The 19,460-nt window shown below is 45.2% G+C and overlaps 1 long non-coding RNA gene across 1 annotated transcript; it reads right to left on the reverse strand.

Moving 5' to 3' along the window:
- Positions 1 to 1,067: 1,067 nt before the first annotated feature.
- LOC122461265 lies at positions 1,068 to 16,746 on the reverse strand. The gene is made up of 3 exons (XR_006283143.1): positions 16,598 to 16,746; positions 11,127 to 11,131; positions 1,068 to 1,116 (listed from the first exon to the last, which is right to left on the reverse strand). It is a non-coding gene; the product is annotated as an uncharacterized LOC122461265 (long non-coding RNA).
- Between the last annotated feature and the right edge of the window lie 2,714 nt (positions 16,747 to 19,460).

A 19,460-nucleotide genomic window follows, 5' to 3' on the forward strand; every position in this document is an offset into this window, starting at 1 on the left:
TTTGCAATTGGATTTGGATTCTATCACCAAACCATACATGTGGCTAACTAGTCAGTTATATATGCTGATGAGATGGTGGGTCTGATGATGAATTATTACTGGTAAGGGAGGGGCTGGCTTTTTTTCCTGCTCACATCCAGTCCTAACTTTTGTATACCCTATTAATCATGATTAAAGTGCTCACAGGTTGGGTGCTAAAACATAAAATTAAGTAAATAAATACAGCCATGGAGCATTCCCTAGGCTGCCCAAACCAGTGCCAATACATCTGCATAATCATATTCATTTCAATCTTGTAGGAAAAGTGTCCCTGCATGGAGTTTTCAAATTGAGCTAACTTCTTCCTGCTGCTTTGTTGACCACTCAGTGGCATCCAGCTTCTGCCACCCTCACAATGAATAGCTGCTCAATCTACAGGTAGTTCCATTACGATTTTAAAGGATGGTGGACAGTAGACTCTGTCCCTGTACGTCTGGCTCTGTGTGTAAGAGATCATTTAAAAACACATGCATCTTCCTGTTGTATGCACCCAGTCTTGCAAAGTAAAACTGCAGCACAGGTGCAGGTTCAGGGATAACCAGAGCACTCAGTATGTTCTACAAAAGAAAAATTACATTCAAAACCGCTAAACAAGGGTATTTATAGCAACATCTGTTTCAGCTAGGAACTGTCTGAGGCAGCTTGCTGAGGGAGGTAGGGGAGGGATTTATCAATGAAGTGTTTACATAATGCAGGCAGGCATCCTATACACAAGGTGATACCAACAATAACAGTATAACAAACATCTGAAGATATTTTTATTCTCCTAGGTCTTTGCTCCTGGAGGCATTTACTCCAAGAACATGTTTCTGCAGGCTCTGCCTTCCTCCGTGAGTGTGTGTATATGATGTAGTTATATATAATAACTCCTACACTAGTTGCATACCTGGTGGTGCTTAATAGTTTTAATGTATTTGTGGAGGAGGGGGAAATGTTCTAAAGGGACACTTCTCTCAAAAGTGGTCCAAAAATAAACCTCTGTGAAACCAAAAGGCCAATATTAGTTTCCATTTTTTAACTTTCCAGTGGAAAATTGTTAAATAGCACTTAAGTTTTGGCAACTTCAGCATTCCAATTCTGAGAATCTGGAAGTGAAATTAACTATAAATCAAAGTCAAACAGGACTTCGTTGCAAAAACAGTGAAAAATAAATGTAAAAATTTTCTTCAGTCTAATAAACTAAGGAGTTAGGACCACAGGAAAAGAAAGTTGCTTTACAATATGATCAAGTTAATGCTTTTCTCTTTTAGATATCACAGACCTAGTTAATGTCAGTTTGCACCGATGGGGAGAGATGGCCAGATGTGAATATTTTTGGACTACTAATATATTTGTATTGTATTGCTGAGCAATGAATTAGTTTCCTGTGTCTGAGGGTTGACTTCAGATGGAATAGTAAGAAGGAGAAGCAGTCTCCCAATGCTCTGGTGTTTGACTATAAAAGAATAAGAAATGAAAGCACAAGATAAAGAAATGGAAGTCCTATATATATAATATATTGCTAGAAACTATCTATTACACCTGGAGGTTGCAAACAGGCATAACCATACCCTTTCCCTATTGCTAAATGGGAGAGTGGTCCCTGTATTCAAGAGGGTGAGAACCACTGTACTAGATGTTCATTGGAGTCTCTGGTCCCTTTTTCTTCTGCGGAATGGTATGACGCCCAGCTGTCTATAAACTTCAATTCTGTTTCCACCAGATTATCCAGAATCGGTGTGAACAATTTTCCCTTAATATTGTTAGAGTCAGAGCTCACCTAATGTTTTGAGCAAACATATTAATAAGGGTGGGGGGTGGGGTGGGTGTGTTTTACTGTAACATTTCAAAAACAAATTGAAAGCTTGTATTCTGGAGCTGATGTTTTCAGACATTTTAAAATATATAAAATGAAAAGCCTTGAAAGGGATTGGGAAGAATAAGGCTGTAATGGAGACAATCATTTATTGAGTGCAGCTAATGTACATAGGACTTCTTGTCCTAAGGAGTTTGTAGGTTATTTTGGACAGACGGCCTGTTGGCTTACCAGGGATGTGGCTACCCATATGTGGTGCAAGGGATTTGCTTCTCTTCAGACATCTAAAAGCTTCAAGGAAGTAGAAGAAAGTAAATCTCTGTTTTTATGTTGTTCCTGTATACAATAATAGGAGGAAAACCATATAGGAAACTATACTGAATAAGAAATGTTTATTAGAAAGGAGTCTTCAACTAGGTTTCGAGAGCCTTCCTTGATAAATGTAAATCTGAATTTTTTACACTCATAGTAGCAATAAATACTTACAGTTGGTAGGACTCTTTACCTATTCTGTGTATATGCTATAATAAACAGGTATAGGATTATTTATTGGCTCTTTTAAAACAATTTTTAGCAGTCCCCAAAAGTTTGCAGATTTAAATTATATTAAAAAAAAAAACACACAATCCTTGTGCCATAAGGTACTGGTTTAGTAATTAACTGGTTCTTTAATAGGGCTTCAATTGCTTTGCTTCATGATAAGGGGGGGAAAAATTACATTCCAAGACAGAGCTACATTCGACATCTGGGAACCTCCTAACAGCTGGCTATCTAATGAATATGCATCTGCTTAAGAGGCTGTAGTCCATTAATAAACCAATAGATATAAAGCAGAAACAATCTTTGTCAGCGTCAAATGAGATTGGGTGCACTGTGCTGTGAAGTGTCACTGTCACATTGAATCGAATTGGCAAGGCTAAGAATCAACTCCTTGGTACCAGTGTCTTTGTGCCTGAGAACAGGGCTTCTGCTTCCATTCATGAGATGGCAGGGGATGGTGGTGAAAGTCACAAAGCATTGGTGGTGGTTTCTATTGTATGTTGTTTTCCTTATTTCTCCTGGTGCCGGTTGTGTGCTGGGCGCTGGTGACCTTTTAGTTCAAACGCCACGCTCTGCTTTATCTGACTGTGTTCTACAAAGCTGGCAGTTGTTTTTTCAGCACAAATGAGTTAGGAGACCTAGGAATCCAGCATATGAATAAATGACTGGGCAGGAATTACAGTAACTGCAATAAAACATACCCGTTTGACAGAGAACTGCAGGTTTCTAAGTGGAATGAAACACTCTGGGAGCTGTTCTGACACACCAGTGTGTTCATAAAGAGAAATCAACACAGCAGATTTCAGAGACTAAGCCTCTTTTCCTGTGAAAAGAAGGCTGCAGGAACTGGGAGGTGTCAATGGCTATATTCCTAAAATCCCTGACCTCCAGAGTTGAATCCAGCATATGTAGCAGCATGTGTCGTACCAAATCATGGCAGGAGAAGGTGAATGGTGGATGTCCTCCTATGATGTCGTCCCCCACCTTTGCATCCTAACATGCCTTGGTGGGATTCTAAACAGGATTAGCATTGTTTCAGGCACCCCAGTGCTCTGTCTTGTAGAGATCCTTTCGGAGTGATCCTGCCCATTTCCTGTGCATGACTAGATGGGTCTTAAGCCATGCGAGAAGTACTGATAATTGTTCGGGATTTTGGATGCAAAGTGATAAACAGGTTCAGTTCTGTACTGGGGAACACTGCGATACAGTCCGGTTCCCATTAGTGATAGATGGTTAATACTGATCAGCAGTTTCCTTCAAGTGCTAACTAATCTTCACATACCCCCTGTGAAATTGGTGTTTGTTTTTCATATTTTGCTGATGAGGGAAACTGAGGTAGTGTGTGGCTTGCCTGAGTCTGCACTGGGGCTGGGATTAGAACAGACATCTCTAGCCCCCAAGTCGCTCCCAATTCTGGCTCACAAAGTCATTTGTAGAGAAACTTGTCTGATTGGGGTGAAATAGAAAAATCTGGTTTTTTGCTGTGACTAAAGTCAGTATGATTGCAGTGGCATTGAGCTCAGCACTGCTCTTTCCTCATGAGCATTTAGTGAGCAAGAAACAAAAGAGAAAATTAAAATCAGAAGCAAAGCTGTATGTATTTGCTACAGATCTGCTGCATATTGCTTCTGATAACTTTACTTTTCCCCAATACCATGACACTCATACAATTGAAGCTAAACTCTGCTAGTTGGAGAGAGACATTACTCCAGGAATGGAGTAATGTATTTTTTTTTTCTCACTGGTCCTAAGATTTGAAACAAATAACTGACTACAGTTGTTTATAACAGTGGCCACACTGATGGTCAGCTTGTTTGCAGAGTTAAATTCTGCCATTAGGTGGGCTGTGAATACTTGAGCTCGGGGGCTGTTCGCTATCAATTCAGTCTCTTGTTTTCTTGTGGGTCATGACAGGCTCCTACTCTTTAAGATTTTTTTTCTTTTGGTGGGACTGTGTGCGTGCATATGTCATACATAATTGTGGGGTGTAAAGGTCTGGCCTGAATAAGAGGCACAATATTTAGCAGCTGGGAAGTCACAGGTGAGTGTTGCAGGTCATCACCAATGAATGCTGATACACCTTTCCCATCCCATAGCATCCTGTGTTCATTATACACCTCAAGCTTCTTTGACAATGGGGACTGCTTCCCAGACTACATAAGCCCTGAAAGACTCCACCAGTCTGCCCATAGGTGAAAGGAACCCTATTATTACTGACAGATTATTTAAACCACGGTTACTGCTAGAATGACTCCAATTTTTCCCCACCGTTTATTTATCTTACATTCTGAAAACCAAAATTGGATCACTGCCTTTTATTAGGTCACTTTCCAACGGCAGGGTATAAGGAGTCATGCCAGCTAGAGACAGGCCCACAATTCTATTGTTAGATGCTAGTGAATGGTGTGATGCAGACTGAAAGCAAAAAGGACATTTTGCTATTTACTCATCAGCAACTGAAGACAATTGATTTACCAGCCAGGGCCAGAGGTCACGTGAGTCAAAGAAAGTCAGAGCATCAATTCCATTGGCAGCAAATATTTGTGATTGTAGTGAAAACTGGTTCAATGCAATATGCGCAGGTAAAGAACACACTGATTTTATCTTAGCCCTGGAGCCCAGGGAATTTAATTGTGTTTTGTGGGAAAGCCCAGTACAAATTTCCCCGGAAAAGGTACATAGATGTGCAAATGTACACTTTGCAAAAAGTGAATCCTGCTGGTCAGACTGATAACCCCTGGGAGCCTGAAGCCCCTTCTCTAGCTACCGAATAGTTTTAGCATCCACAGTGGCAGAGTAAGCTGTTGTCCATTGCCTTACCTGACTGTGTCTTAATTGACCTAGAGGGGCCACTTCTAAAGGTGAAGGTGGTTTATTGACCACATCCATTAAGACAGTCTCTCTTCAGCTGAGACTGTCAGCAAAGATGTCAAATGGAGAACTTTGAGCTGAATAGACACTTTGCTACTGAGGATTGGACTGAGAGCACCAAACAACCATTAAGACGGTGACAACTTGGGGTCACGACTGACCTGGAGTTGGGTGTGCCAAGCTTTGATGAAAGGCTGTAGGTAACATTTTCAAAAGCACCTACGTGACTCTGGAGCCCAAATCCAATTTTCCAAAGCAACTTAGGCACTAAAGGAGTCAAAATCCTGTTGTCTTTTAATGACACAGGATCCTAGGTGCTTCAATCTTGACCAAGCCCTAGTTTCAAAAGTGCTGCCTTAAATCCCCTTTGTTCCTTTGGAATGTTTTTACTGTAATTTTAAAGCCTCAGATCAACAGAACTAAGATGCACCATGCAAGTAAGATGCCCTGCGTTCGCTATTTCTAAAGGATACAAAAGGGCTGTAAAGCAGTTAGGGGGTCCCTCTAAAGTGTTTACTTTTCAAGGTTTCAGATGCAGCAGAATCAGTAACCTGTGGCGCTTTCAGCAGTTGAATCTAAATTAGTACAAAAAGTACTAGATGTATCTATAGAGAACCAGATGTACTTTGAAGTTAATTCCTCAGCTGAATATGAATCACCGAGGAAAGTACTTCAGTGGCCATCTGACTTCAGCACCTTGCTGATTGTTCAGAAACTGAATAAGCCTATGGACATTGCTGGTGTCGTTTGTGGCATCTATCAGTTTCTTGCCTTTTTTCATAATTGGTTTATTAATGACAGAATCTTAATGATCCGTTTAAAATAAATAAACCCTTTACACCATTTCAAAGATTTTGTGATGCACAGCTGCTATTAAAATAGCACCAGTCTCATGTGCTTTTTCAGCAAGTGACCTAATTAGTTAATAAAGTAATTGAATATTAAAAAGGATGTTGCAAGTGATTAAAATTTAAGAGCCTTCAGAACATTATTAAAGCTATAAATCATACATCACTGTTTTAATTTGCATAGCTACAGAATTACTAATGGTCCCACATGCATACGCTGCTTGGCAATTAGTCTTTTTACAAAATGTTGGTGATGCCAGGGGGTTACCAGAATCGTTCACTAATTTTTGATTTGCGCACACAACTCATGGTTGTGAGCGTAAGGGGTTAAACTCCACGAGGCCAGAAACTGGGCTTGAGTTCCTTCACGGTGCCTGTAGACAGTCTCTCCTTTGTTCTGAGCCCCTTCCACAGAGGAGGACCTTGCCCTTTGAAATCAGTTAGGAATAAGGCGAAAGATTTTAAAGAGGAAATTTCTGTTTCTGCTTTGAATGTCTGAAGCCAGTCCGGATGTGGTTTTCTAGTAGTGTTGTCTGTGCGTATGAATTTCACTGCATCACAAACAGCATTTTTGGCTGACAATGGTTTACCATCCGAACACCTTTTTACACTGCTGCAGTTCCATTGACTGCAATGGAGCTCCTTCTAATGCACGTTTAGGTGTGGGCCCAATGGATCTAGGGCCAGATCCTCTGCTGGGTTTAGCTCTATTGACTAGGCCCTACTGTGTTAAAAGTAATTTATAATCCAGTACATTCAGTATTTTTACTGCTCTTAGCATTGCAGGAGCCAACCCAGCTAGGAGAGGGTGTGTTGGACTGCATTTTTATGTATCTTCAACAAAATTCTCTACCAGATTTCAATGGGAGGGCCACTCCCTTCTACAAAGGGCAGTGAGGTTGCTGAGTTGCAACCGGGGGTATACCTGTTCTGCAGAGCCTCTAGTACAGCTGGTGATGCAGGCAGTGAAATAAACCCAGCTTAATGTTCAGATCCCAGGTTGAGGTTGTTTGGCACTTAGAATAAACATAATTTTACTTGCAAGTCCAGGATTTTTGCTATGGAGTCACTGAGATACCACAAACATTAGAACTGCATTTTGGAAGCATATTCCAAGTACTGACACATAGATGAAACTAAAGAAGGTATAATATCTTTGCCAGGGAGGGAGGTGTGTTTGTGTAGCACGTGCATGCACGTACAAACACACACATCTATTTCTAGTGTACCAGGCCCCATGCTCTGTGCTTCCACAGAGCCATCCATTGTACCATGTGATGCAGAATCAAGGATAGAACCAGGACACTGGCTTCTAGAACTCACACCACTACCTTCTCTGCAGAGTGAGTGTGTGTGTGTATGTATATATATACACACGCGCGCGCACACACACACACACACATTTCATGTGAGCTATGCATTAAACATCAGGGAAAGTCACTAGAATATTGCAACAGCGAACTGACCAGGACAACTTCTAAGGCACCACTGCAGTTTGATAGTCAAAAATCCATTGTTAAAGTACTGAACCTGAGATTTACATAGTAGATTGTAATGCTGTCTAGTGTGCCCAGAATCTGTTCACTGAGCCAATGTGCCTCCTTCCAACCAAATATTTGTGTAATGGTAATAATATTAGTGGAAAAAGTGAATGTACAGACAATTGTGGGCACAAAAAAAAAGAGATCAAAGAGAGACTGTGCTTCTAAACACATTCATTGATCCAAACGTGTAGTTCTGGTAGGTTTAATTACAAACTCACCCCAAAGAGAGCCCCGGAGGGATTGCTATACATTTCCTAATCTTCCAGGCAATGAATGTTTAGGTTGTGGTTAAAAGAAATGGGGCATTTCAAAGCTAATAAGCAGCTTGGCCCTCCTGTGCTCCTGATGTTGCAAGTCAGAAGAGTATCAGGAAATCCTAGGTCTGTTTAGCAGGCCAGGAAGGTGCACATGCCTGCTGCTTCCTTTGACACTGTGGGAGCTGGTCCATTGGGTGAGGGTGGGGTAGTTCTGTGGCTATAGTCATGCAGTGGCAGGCACAGGTGCTGGAAGCAGTGAAGGAGAAGCGATTAGTTGATACTCATCTAGTCTTTTTTAAAATCCCATCAAGGACCTAAGATAACAAAAATCAGTACACGTATGGTAGAGGGTACCAATCAGGCAACTAGTGTGAATGGGTGGATTTTTCAAGGGAACTGAAGATAGGCTGCCTACCAAACTCAGGGTGATTCCATTAGATCATAATCCAAAGGGGGGTTAGTCACTCAGGGAAGGACCTACTGATAGCACAGTTGCTAGGAGCAACCCCAGGTGGGGCAGGTGGTTTTGAGGAAAGAACAGCTCGCCCCAGCATTAGCAGCATGGAGAACTAAAGCCTGGGAAATCCTGTCAGTGCATAAAATGACAGTCAGCCTGAGGGTCAGGATCAAGTGGATTTTGTAATGCATGGTGCCCATTTTTGGAATTTGAACAAAATAGTCAGACTGCTAAAAGGCCAAACAAACACAAATGGGTCTTTTCAAGGGAATAAATACAGTTGTATGGAAAGTTTGTGTTGGGTAATGACTAAAGTCTTCAAAAAATGCGATATGGGTGGGTCTCAGTGACACTGTGTTGTATGTCTGGAGCCGGAGGAGAGTGTGACTGGATAAACACTTTGAGATTAATTAAAATGGAGACACTGCTTTGGCCAAATGTTCTTCTCTTGTTCCTACCTTCAGCCAGTGTCTGGAGAGTCTCTGCAAAGGTTGTTTCAGGCTTCACTGATACATGAGGGCACCCTGTCCGAGCTCTAGGGAGGGGTGGGTTGCACACCATGCTGTCTGGACTGAGGAAGGAAGAGTGCTTCTTAGCCATCCCCTTTAGGCTTAACGACACACCAGGAAGGAGGTGGTGATGTGGGTGGGTTTGGATGCTTTCAGGAAGGGGACCTGGTCTGTTATGGAGTGAGTACAGTCCCATGGTCTTCCAGCCTGTGGCACCGGGACTAATGCTGCACAGACAGCCTAACAGCCACCTTGGATAGCAGCAGTGCCTGTGGTTTGGTATTCTCTCTTTGCTGTTGCTGCCTTGTATCAGGTTTGCCATTTTTGCTGTTGCTTTATGCTGTTAGGCTGGTGCTCTCGTTTCTTCCACAGAAAGACCCACACACTTTTCCTGATCCACATGCCAGAGGATTGTTCCACTTAACACATCAGATTTTGACAGTCCATGACGGAAAAAGGCTATCTCCCTGGAAGAAGTAGAATAGTCTCCCAATAGAGGACATGTTAGAGATCATTAGCTTGTTCCAATTTAAATTATTCTATTTACAGGCAGCTCTATTTGTCCAGCCATCAAAGTGATGTGAATTTTCTGGTATCCGATTGCATTGTTCCTCATTATTTGCTCTACCTCCAGCCTTCGTAGTAACTGGACACATACACAGGTTGATAATACCCTTTCCCAGTTATGAGATACTACACCCAGTGACCCTGAAGCTGACACTTAAGGTAAACCAATTCCTAATTACTTTCCAGGTTGAAAGACATTCCCGTACAGCTACTGCTTGTCACGATGTTCTCCGATAACATCGCATCTGAAACCCTTTGCCTTCTGCTGTTTGGCCACCTATTTTACTTTCCCTGGCTGTTTTTGACATTGTTGTATGGCCATGAGTCTCAGCTTTCTGTGTTATGACTGTGCAGGAGAGAAACATCTGTGTGCAATTCAGTGTCATGGAAGGAACCAGCTTGACAGGCCGGGAGGCTGAAGGCCGATCCTCATCTACAGAATAGGTAGATGGAAGGGCAGGGTGGGGAAGCACTTCTGGCTTCCCCACCCTGCCCTTCCAACCACTGTGCTTTCTGTTGTGCAGGAATCACCTCCAAGAAGGGACGGGTAGTTCAGCCTCAGCTCCATTCAGTCTTGGGATTTCCAGTGCCAATTGCAGTGACATTTTCTTAACATGGACACCTTGCACTGGACTCTGGAATTGAGCCCCCACTCAATTTGCACAGGCCACTCAACAGCTGAATAGCAATTTTTGGTCAGTACCAACCTGGATTGAATGTGACCCCATGACCTGAAGGTGAAAGACTCTATATTCCCATTACCAAGCTCCTGAGCCATCCAGGATGTGGTCATAGAATTGCAGTACCTGACACTCCCAAGCAGGTTGTACCCAGTGGAGAGTGTGATGCTCTGTCCAGCCGAGTTGAAGGGTGGTGTCTAGTGCAGGTTGGCCATCAGAGCAGTCTAAATGAACATCTTCATTAATGATCTCTGGTTCGATCTGGCCCAGGTTGTGACCAGTTCCAACTCCCACTAGCACGAGAGCCGAGCTCGTAGGGGAAGCAGTAAAGGTCAGCAGCTACATTAACTTAACTGCAGACTGAGAATCACCCTGAATGGGGCACAATGCCCAGCCCGGCTCTTTCCAGTTTGAGATTCAGGTATGTGCAGTTTGTCAAGGTAACCCCCTTCTGCTGCCAGCCATGCTGTCTTCGGTACTGCCTCTTCTACACAGCTGGCTTCCCAGGGCCTCGGACTAAATAAACTCAGTGTTGATAAGAAAGGTCAGTGTTGCCACTTGGGCCGGCTGTATCGTGTGCAACTTTCATGGCCTCAGTCTGGGCTTGTAAGTCGCTATTACAACTGGAGAACTCCCCAACCAGCCTTGTGTAGGGGTTTCTCTTTAACCTAGTGCCACCTCGTGGTGGAATGAAAAAGCTGAAAAAAGGATTTCTTGTAATAAGACTATAGCAAAATTTCAGGATTTTTCTCCTCCAGGAGTAGGTGGGAAGGGAGACAAGCAGACTGGGATTTTGCAGTTGAAGCTAAGTGCAGAAGGCGATTTAAGGTTCAGCTGAAGTCAGGCCTTGTACTGGTGTGAAAAGGCAAGAAAGCAAAGCATCCTCAAGCCTTTCCCCTCCATATTACAATCACCTTGAGTGCAGTTAACTCCCCCTTTCAGACTGGCCTAGTTAGGGATTTATTCCTCCAGCAGCCCACGCTTGCAGTGCCCGTAAAGTCCATGCTATTCTCTCCGACGCCATCTCCTATACTAGTCCCATCCCCATGCTAGCTGAACTCTGAAGGAACAATATGCTCCAGGAACCTTTAAGTGAAGAAAGAGCAGTCTAAGGGTCTGTATTTCAAAGGGGGCTTTGGTTCAAACCCTGTCTTTTGCGTATTTGGCACCTACAGAAGATGTCAGGCAGAACAGCTAGCAGAGTTTGCTTGCTATCAACCTGGGCTGGGTTTGAACTACAACCTGCATCTGAGCCATCCGGTCTCAATCTGCCTTCAAAGGGACTAACTAGCCATATGCAGGGACAGTTGTTTTACAGCGAGCCCTATGAGTCAGCTGGGCTGAGAGGTATGGGACTATGATAATACATGCAGGCCCAGCCCTGCCCCTGGACTCGAGCTTTATCTATGAGAAGCAGCACTGCTGCTGACCTGCATTAAGTGTCCCGAAACAGCTACTGTTTCTAATGACACAATAAAACAAGGGAAGAGTTGCAGCTGTGGCACCAGCTAGACTGAAACAGAGGCAAGCAAATTAAATGTGATCTCAATCTGTTCAGCTTGGGAGCTAGAGAGCAGAGACCAGCAGAGATGACTAGCCCCGGGAAGAGATTTAGGGGCGATTTGGGCAGTTAGATTAAAACCATCTGTTATAAAATCTGCCAAATATTGTACAAAGCAAAAGGGAAGGCGATAAAGGTCCTGAGGCCTGGACAGGGTCAGATAGAGCCAGTTCCTCAAAGCAGCCCCTCCCAGGGGTGCCCATCAGCTTCAAAAGACTTATTGCTTTATTTTTTTTAATGAATGCTTAAGTTTCCAGCCTTTGTTATGAAGAAAACCTTCTGAACATGACCTGATACGCTGTTGTCTTACTGAGTCTACAGCCAGAAAAACAAGGCCTCCACCCACTAGAATGGATCTATGCCTATTGACACTGACAGAGGTTCCCGCCCAAGTGCTTTAATTATTAACTATCCAGTTCATATCCACTGGGTATTAACTCTGAAATCTAATGATAGCACATTCAAAGATCAACGTTGTTAAATATTTTGCTGCTGATTGCTTTTAGCAGATTCTGAGATTAAGAACGGTCTCTGTCTATCACCTCTTTTTCCCAGTTTGACTCATGAACATGGGCTGAAAATCGACGGTATGCTTTTCTGGTAACACCGTTCTGAAACCGTTAGCAGTGTGACTCACCAGCTAGGGTGCTCCCTTGTGGCTAGGCATGGTATGTCAGGGTCTCCTGCTTTGGCAGCCCCTGCTGACATCCGCTCTGACCCGGCCCTCCGGCTGGGAAATCTATAATTCCTCCACCTCTGGGGTAAATTAGTAGTCCAACAAACAATTGTTTGCCAACCTCAAGTTGGGGCTTCAGCCCAACTCAGACTTACTGGTCCTTACCCCTAATATCAGGGAGATTTGTTCTTCACCTTCCTCGGTGGGCTGGTTGGAGAACCTTAGCCTTCGCTCTCTTCTGGGCTCCGGTCTAGGGTCCCTTTAATAAGCAGCCAAGGATTGTTTACCTGGCCCAGTTCCTACCTTGCCCTATTTTAGGCCTTTCCCCCAGCCTCTTCTCGGGCTCATTGTGTATCAGCATCTCTCTCTAGACCTCTTCTCCAGGCTCAATGCTGAGCTTCTTAGCGTTGCCTGCCACTCAGCTGGTGCTCCTGCAGGAGATTCTCTCTACACCCCTGGCAGGGCAGTCTCTGATCCAGCAGGAATCTTCCTACTCTCTGCAGGCCTCTCTGCCAGCACAGAAAACCCTGGGCGGACTCTTTTCCCCCAGCTTTCATTTGGCTCCCTGTTGTAGGCCTACCTTCTTTGAGGGAAGCTCTGTCTGCTAGCAGCCCAACACAGCACCCTGGGTCCAGCCAGCCTTCTCCCTCTAAGGGCTTGGTTACACTTGCAAGTTACAATGCAATAAAGGAGCCCCGGGCGCCCTAGCTCATTCCCTGTCCATGCTGGCAAGACACGTAGAGTGCTCTGACTCCGCGGCTAGAGCGCTCCTGGTGATCCACCTCGGTGAGTGGAATAACATTTCATGCGCCCCCGCTGGAGCACCGCGGTGCCAGAGTGGACGCCCTGGTACGTTAGTGCGCCCTGATTGGCCTCCAGAAGTGTCCCACAATGCCTGTTCTAGCCACTCTGGTCATCGCTTTGAACTCTACTGCCCTGCCCTCAGGTGACCAACCGTCAAACCTGCCCTTTAAATTCTCTAGGAATTTTGAAAATCCCCTTCCTGTTTGCTCAGCCAGGTATGGAGTGCTCTCAGCGAATCTTTCCAGGTGACCATGTCTCCACGCGCCAGGCGAGCTCCCGTATGGAGCAATGGCGAGGTGCTGGACCTCATCAGTGTTTGAGGGGAGGAAGCTGTCCAGTCCTAGCTGCACTCCAGACATAGGAATTACGGTACCTTCGGGCAGATATCAAAGGACATGATGGAAAGGGGCCATGACCGTGACGCACTGCAGTGCAGGGTTAAAGTGAAGGAGCTGTGGAATGCCTATCACAAAGCCTGAGAGGCAAACAGTCGCTCCGGTGCTGCCCCCACGACCTGCCGTTTCTACAAAGAGCTGGACGCGATACTTGGGGTTGACCTCACCTCACCCCGAGGACCACTATGGACACTTCAGAGCCCAGTGCAACAAGGCAGGAGGAGGAGGAGGAGGAGCAAAGCGGGAGCGAGGGAGCTGAGGTGGAGGAAGACATCCTGGAATCCCTAGATGCAGGCAGCCAGGAGCTGTTCTCAAGCCAGGAGGAAGGTAGCCAGTCGCGGCGGCCGGTGCTTGGGGAAGGACAAACACCAGAGGATGTTCCCGGTAAGCGGCTTTTATTTTGGGAAGGAAGTTATTCAGTGCGGGCTGTTGGGATGAGGAGGGTTAGGGCTGCATGCATGCCTAGATGTGGCATGGGGCATTGATGTGCTCTCTCACATCGCAGTAATCGGCCTCAGTGATCTCTTCAAAGGTCTCAGCCAGAACTTGGGCAATGCGCTTGCGCAGGTTTCTTGGGAGAGCTACTGTGGTCCTTGTCCCAGTAAGGCTAATTTGTCCACGCCACTGTGCCGTGAGGGGCGGGGGGACCATTGCTGCACACAGGCAAGCTGCATATGGGCCAAAACAGAATCTGATTTCCAATAGAAGACCCTCCCTTGCTTCCCAGGTCACCCTCAGCAGCGAAGTATCTTCCAGGATGAACTCCTGTGGAAAATGTGGGGACAGTGTTCAGTATTGGGGGGGCCCCCTGCAGCTGTTGGCTCTCCCCAAAGCACAGAACCCCAGAGGACAGTACAGCCGTGAAACAATCAGTCACACTTGACCCTGTGCTTACTCACCATTTTGGGGCTCCCATGGGTTATGTGCGCTCGCTTTGGGATGGGCAAATTATGCTATTGTATAGACTGTGCTTGCCCTTAAGTATGGGGGGAATCATTGCTCTGTCTGGTGTGAACAATGCTGCCTCTGTTAAGTGTTGCATTTTGCCTTTACAGATGCAACTTGAGATCTCAGCCGTCCATGTTATCACCGGCCGAAAGACTCCAAAGAATCAGAAAGAGGCCACGTAGAAGGAAGGAAGACATGTTGCATGAAGTAATGCAACATTCAAGTAATGAAAATCGAAAAGCGCAGGAGTGGCGGGAGAGTGAAAGGAGGATCCGCCAGCAGAATGAGGAGCGCCGGCACAGAAGTGCTCCAGCAGCAAAGCACGGATCAGCTGATAAGCATAATGGAGCGCCAAGCGGACTCTATCCAGGCGCTTGTAGCCATGCAGGCGAAGCACTACCGTGCCCTCCCCCTGCCCCCACAGCCCTTGTCCCAAAACTTTCCTTTGTGCCCCCATGTCACCTCCAACCCACTTCCCCCAACATCTGAGTTCTTACCGCCACCAGCTGCCTCCAACACCTGTGGCTTCACCACCCAGCCCTTAAAATTATGACCCCTATCCTCTGCACTCAACTCCCATCACCATGCAGAATAGCCATCCTGAAGTGCAGCACTCATTGCACAGCACTCCAGACAGGAAGGCTGAGTATGACAACAGGACATATGCAAATCTTTGATGGTACCATTCCCCATCCCACCCCCTTTCCCTTTCTGTTTCCCAAGCAGTTGTTTCTTTTCAATAAATGAATTTTTTGGCTTTGAAAACATTCTTTATTATTACATAAAGTAAAAGATACCTTAGCCCTGGAAAGAAACAGGCACTGCAAGTCAGCATAGCAAACACAGATTCCTACTAACATTGGAACCACTGCACTTCACTCCCGTGCAGGGCACCAGACATTACTGGTGGCTTTCAGCCTCAAATTGCTCCCTCAAGGCATCCCTATTCCTTGCAGCCCCACGCTGGGCCCCTCTAATAGCCCTGCTCTCTGGCTGTTCCAATTCAGCCTCCAGGTGTTGAACCTCCGAGTTCCATGCCTGAGTGAATCCTTCACCCTTCCCTTCACAAATGTTATGGAGGGTACAGCATGTAGATATAACCGCAGGGATGCTGTCATCGGCCAGGTCCAGCTTCCCATAGAGAGAATGCCAGTGGTCCTTTAAATGGCCAAAAGCACACTCCACAGTCATTCTGTGCCAGCTCATCCTGTTGTTGAACTGCTCCTTGCTGCTGTCAAGGGTCCTGTGTAGGGTTTCATGAGCCATGGCATTAAAGGGTAAATGGGGTCTCCAAGGGTCACAATGGGTATTTAAACTTCCCCTACGGTGATCTTCTGGTCTGGGAAAAAAGTCCCGGCTTGCAGCTTCCTGAACAGGCCAGTGTTCTGAACGATGTGTGCGTCATGCACCTTTCTGGGCCAGCCTGCGTTAATGCCAATGAAATGCCCCCAGTGATCCACAAGTGCCTGGAGAACCATAAAGAAATACCCCTTCGGATTAATGTACCCGGAGGCTAGGTTCTGTGGTGCCAGAATTGGAATATGTGTGCCATTTATTGCCCCTCTGCAATTAGGGAAACCCACTTGTGCAAAGCCATCCACAATGTCATGCACGCTACCCAGAGTCACAGTTCTGAGCAGGATGCGATTAATGGCCCTGCAAACGTGCATCAACATGATTCCAATAGTCGACTTTCCCACTCCAAACTGGTTAGCGACCCATCAGGAGCTGTCTGGAGTTGCCAGCTTCCAATAGCCACCCACTTCTCCACCGTCAGGGCAGCTCTCAATCTCGTGTCCTTGCACCACAGGGTAGGGGCAAGCTCCTCCCACAGTCCCATGAAAGTGGCTTTTCTCATCCGAAAGTTCTGCAGCCAATGCTCGTCATCCCAGACTTGCATGACGATGTAATCCCAACACTTGGTGCTTATTTTCCGAGCCCAAAAGCGGCATTCCACAGTGGTGAGCATGTCCCTGAATGCCACAAGCAAACTTGTGTCGTATGTGTTACTCAAGTTGATATCATCAGAGCCATCACTGTCACTTTGGATCCTAAGGAATAACTCAACTGCCAAACGTAATGTGCTGGCGAGCCTTGTCAGCATACTCCCCAGCAGTTCAGGCTCCGTTCCCACAGACTGAAAGGGAAGACAGAGCGTGCAGTACAAAAAACATTTAAAGATGGCGCCAAATGTGAATGGAAGCACAGGGATTGCTGGGATGTGAACCAATGCATCACAGGGCGTTGGGACAGGACCCAGAATGCCCCGCGCCTCCTGCCCCCTTCCCACAAGCCACAGCACCAGAATGGGAAGAGGCGCTTTGTGGGATAGCTGCCCATAATGCACCACTCCCAATGCCGCTGCAAATGTGGCCACGCCCGTGTGCTTGTTCCTGTCAGTGTGGACAGACTGCAGCGTTTTCCCTACTGTGCTCTCTGAAGGCGGGTTTAACTCAAAGTGCTTGACATCTGCAAGTGTTGCCATGCCCTAAGTGACAGCCAGCAGTGTGTACGCCCCTCACACATACTAAGACCTCATCTGGCATAGTCTGTGTATCTCTGAGCAGGGGAAAGAAATTTCAGGGACTGAAAAGGCATGAAGACCAAATACTCACTAGTAATTCATTACACTTGTGTTATGAAGAGAGACATAGCTAGACCGAGCATCCTCCTCTTCTGAGTAATAAATTCCAGAGAGGGTGAGAGATCTCTGAGGCATGTAAGAAGCTGAATAGACTGGAATGGATAAGGTGTTTGGGATAATAAATAATATACAAACACAAAGTGTATCAGAAGTTGAGGAGAAGCACCCAGAATTCAGAACAAGTTTTTCAAGCAGTGGTTGGACATGAAAAGTGCCTCGCTCTTCAGTGGAAGCAAACACCACAAATTAACGATGGGGCAAGGCAAAGAGAGAAATACCCAGAACACCAGCTAGAGGCTGGGCCATATATTTATTTGCAGAGGCTTTTTGCTGGTGCTCATCAGCATAGTATCTGACTCTTCACAGCCATCAGTCTTCTGAGCATGCCACCTGAGAGATTCAAAGTAGTAGTGTCCCAATTTTAGAGATAAGTAATGGATATGCAGAGATCACAGCCCAATGTTTTCAAGAGTAGCTGCTAAGCCTCCATTTTGGTCTTGCCAACTTGAGCCACTTGGCTGGTTTTCAGAGCTGCTGAGCGTGCACCCACAACTCTCAATGATTTTAACAGGGAGTAGAGAGTCTTCAGCATTGAAAACCAGGCCCCCAATGTGCATATAACATGCTCACGGTAATTCACAAAATCTGTTGTAAAGCTACAGAGCCCAGATTTACCAGGTCCCAGTCTTGGCAGAAAATAACCCATGCTTTCCACATTTGTAAGATTAGGTTTTAGCCCTCCATAGACACCTCCAAGTGGCAGCATGCTCACAATAGTTTGCTGAAGACTGGAGAGTTATTGCCTTTCAGACTTCAGCTGCCCTAAAGCAATGTGATTTTTCTTCTCTGGAGGGAAAGGCTCTAAGGGAGTTCCCAAAAGCCCTGAGAGAGGACCTTCAAAGAAACTAAAATTGGGGTTCTGCTCTCCCCTACCTCCCCCCCCCCCCATGAGTTGCAAAGAAGACCTGAAAGGTTTTTATTCTTGTGTCATCACAGAGATCCTGGAAGCAAAACCTCAACAGAGAGGGGAAGTGACTTATTCAGACTGGTCAAAACTTCAACATCTGCTTAACTCAGATTCTTAAAAGAAACGGTGTCTGTTAGAGAGTCAATTGCTCCTTCAAGGGCTGAGAAAACTCAGTGCATATGTGAAGCACCAAAGAAGTGTTCCCACAAAGCCCAGAGACTTATTTTTCCAGAAATTCCAAAACAAGGAGATTTTATTTCTTATAAAGCAGTAAAAAAACAAACAAACCACACCAATATTTTTCCCCTCTCTTTTTTACAATATCAACTCCTTCCCCAAAACAGGGACAGAGCAACACCATAACCAAGAGGCCACTGTTTGTAGGGTTCTGGGGGTGTAGTGCAGAATCTCATTAGGGCCTGAACTTGTAATCCTGTCTCAAAAGCTGTAGTTTTACCATCTGAACCATCACTGGTCCCATTTGATTAATCTGAAGCAATTAAAGAGCTTTGGCTAGGATCTGCTTAACTAGCATTAGATACACATCACCTCTCCATTAAAAATAGTACAGGAATTAAGTAAGTTTAATTCAACTGCACTTGGGAGCACTAAAACAAGGAGAGAGATGCTCATGTCAAGTATTTGCAGCAGTATAGCACCTGTTTTTCCAATCCTTTGGGGGCCCAACTAATGCAACTTCTTTGGAGCCCCAAATCAGGAAGGTATTTAAGCACATGCTTCATTTCAAGCACTTGAAGTTTATTTGAAGTTAATGCAGACTACCCATGTACTTTAAGTTAAGCGCCTGATTTAAGTGTTTTGCAGATCTGGATGGAGTCTAAGCCTAGCTCTGTCTCCACAGGGCAAAAATCAGTTGTTGAAATCTCATAAAATGATCTATAGTGAAGGAAAAAGTTAGAGGGACAGGGAAGAAAGAGCTGATGCCTAGCCAAAAAAAAAAAAAAAAAAAAATTTCTTGGAGTTGGGTAATGCTTTAGTTTCCCAATGAAAGTCAATGAGTCAGAACCCTTCCTTGTGAAGTCCAGGCAGGACTCCTCTTCCCCCGTCCGAAATACATCTTCGCCCTGTTACTCATTGCCTTTTTATTAGGTTTTCTGCTTTGCTCTTTTTTTTTTTTTTTTTTAGCAGACCTGGATTACAACAATAGATTGTCTTTTAATAATTATACATGTGCCTGGATTAAAGAGCCTAAGAGCACAGATACCCAAACTCACCAAGCTACTCTATCCACACAGGATTTATATGGCAAATAGAACTGCCACAACACTTCGCAAAGTAGGCTAATGGTGGCCTATGGCCCCAATTCAGCAAGGTACTAACATCCTTAAAGTCTGCCA

Source organism: Dermochelys coriacea, chromosome 8, assembly GCF_009764565.3.
Source record: "Dermochelys coriacea isolate rDerCor1 chromosome 8, rDerCor1.pri.v4, whole genome shotgun sequence".
In the NCBI taxonomy this organism is placed as follows: domain Eukaryota; kingdom Metazoa; phylum Chordata; order Testudines; family Dermochelyidae; genus Dermochelys; species Dermochelys coriacea.